This window comes from Sciurus carolinensis, unplaced genomic scaffold (genome assembly GCF_902686445.1).
Source record: "Sciurus carolinensis unplaced genomic scaffold, mSciCar1.2, whole genome shotgun sequence".
In the NCBI taxonomy this organism is placed as follows: domain Eukaryota; kingdom Metazoa; phylum Chordata; class Mammalia; order Rodentia; family Sciuridae; genus Sciurus; species Sciurus carolinensis.
In genome coordinates, this window is record NW_025920147.1 from 556,354 (window position 1) to 558,632 (window position 2,279).

General features: G+C 42.1%; 1 pseudogene; it reads left to right on the forward strand.

Annotated features, from left to right (window-relative positions):
- Nucleotides 1-251: 251 nt before the first annotated feature.
- LOC124974399 (arginine and glutamate-rich protein 1-like) lies at nucleotides 252-1,060 on the forward strand (annotated as a pseudogene).
- Nucleotides 1,061-2,279: the final 1,219 nt, after the last annotated feature.

Here is a 2,279-nt window from a genome sequence, read left to right on the forward strand (position 1 = left end):
ACACAGCACAGTCCAATAACTACCACATAGTAAGTTTTTCGTCTTTGTGACCAAAATACCTGACAAGAAAAACTTAAAGGAGCTTGCGTTGCGGCCTTCTCGTTGGAGGCGACCTTCGTGGCGGCTGCAGACCTGGAGGAGAGGCAGAAAGTCAGCGGGTGACAGCCGTTGTTCCCCCGGCCTCCACAGGACAGCCAGCCGGGCGAATGCGGGCCCTAGGCCAGCGGCTAGTCACAGCGGCGCCCGGAAGGATGGGCCGGTCCCAGAGCTGGAGCTCATCCTGCTCCTAGCACACCAAGAGGAGCAAGCACAACAAGAAGTGCGCAGGTCCCAGTTGCGATCGCAGGGCAAAAAGCGCGTGTGCAAGCGTTCCAAGTCCCGGGAAAGTAAACGCAACCCGCGGGAGTCGCGGTCCTGCTCGCGCTCCACCAACAGGGCTGTGTCCAGGCGCGAGCAGGACCGGGAGCGCGCCTCGTTCCCGCCCGACTGCATCGACATCTTTGGGCGCAAGGTGAGCAAGCGCAGCAGCCTGGATGAGAAGCAGAAGCGAGAGGAGGAGGAGAAGAAAGCGGAGTTCGAGCAGCAGCAAAAAATTCAGCAGCAGGAAATAGAAGAAAAACTCATCGAGAAAGAAATAGCATGAAGAGTGGAAGAACTGGTGGCAAAAAGGGTAGAGGAAGAATTGGAGAAGAGAAGGATGAAACTGTGCGAGAAGTACTCCGAAGGGTGGAGGAAGCCAAGGGCATCATGGAAAAGCAGTTGCTCCAAGAACTCCAGCGACAGAGACAAGCTGAGCTTGCAGCACAAAAAGCTAAAGAGGAGGAAGAACGTGCAAAACGTGAGGAGCTAGAGCGACGACTAGAAGAGAATAAGCGAAAAATTGCAGAAGCACAAGCCAAACTGGCTGAAGAACAGTTGAGAATTGTTGAAGAACAAAGAAAGATTCATGAGGAAAGGATGGAACTAGAAGAAGAACGACATCAACAAAAAGAAGAAAAAAATTATCCTGGGCAAGGGGAAGTCCAGGCCAAAACTGTCCTGATTAAAAACCCAGGATTAAATTGCAAACTCTGAACTTTTTACAAAGAAAAATGGAAAAACTTTGTATGGTAGCTTCATGTTAAAATGGTTTTGGTTTTGTTTGTTTGTTTGTTTTTAATTTGGAAAATCTGGAAAGTTAGCTTGTTCTAATAGGGGCTATGCTCTGCAAAACCTTTCATTTTTATTTTTCTCCCTTAATTTCCATTAAGTCAAATCCTTATCAGATCGTTGCTGTCTTCTAAAAAGTTATATTTTTTTCACCTGTTTGAATTCTGTATTGTAGTCTGAAGAAGAGTAGATCACTTTGTAACTAGATGGTCTGATAAGGTTTTTACTGACCCACTGACTTCAGGGTTATACTTTGTTTATTACATCATAATGCTGGTTTTGCTGACTTTTTGTTTTTTTATATCTTTATAAAAAAAGAAAAAGTTGGTAATTGCATTGGAAAATCCCCAGGGTATTACTGGACATGTGTGGTGTATTGTAAAACTAGTATCTTTGTGATACTGTTGCTCTTGATGTTCCCAATACAGGTAAGGAAATAGTGTGTCAACTCTGATACAAATATATATATATATATATATATATATATATATATATATATATATATATTTACATTTACATTTATATATACATATATATATGTAAATATATATATATGTATACAGTTCAGTATTGTCTCTGTTCAATTTGTTTTTATTTCATTAACAAAATCAAACCAGCATTCCCCATTGTGTAAATAAATGATTTTGCAGAATAAAGTCAAGTCTTAAATTCATTAAAAAAAAAAAACTTAAAGGAGGAAAAGTTTATTTTGGGCTCATGGCTAAAGTGGTTCTGTTCATGGTCTTCCTACTCCATTTATCTGGACCTGAAGACAGACAGAACATTCATAGTATCTGGGAAGCAAAGAGAGAATGCAAGGAGCCAGGGATAAGATATAGATATGTCCCCAAGGGCATGCCCCCAGTGATGTACCTCCTTCAGCCACAGCCCACCAGCCCCCAGTAATCACCCAGTAGTACATTCACGTTACTAATTCATCAAATGAAACAGTCCACTGATTAGATTATAGTCCTTAAAATCTAGTTATTTCACTTCTAAACACTCCTGCATTGTCTCACACATGAGCTTTCAGGGGATGCCTCATATCCAAACCTTAACCATGGCATTTTCATTGTAATCCGCATTCTAATTGGTAGAGATGATGTAAATGACATGGGAGGAAGTGCTAG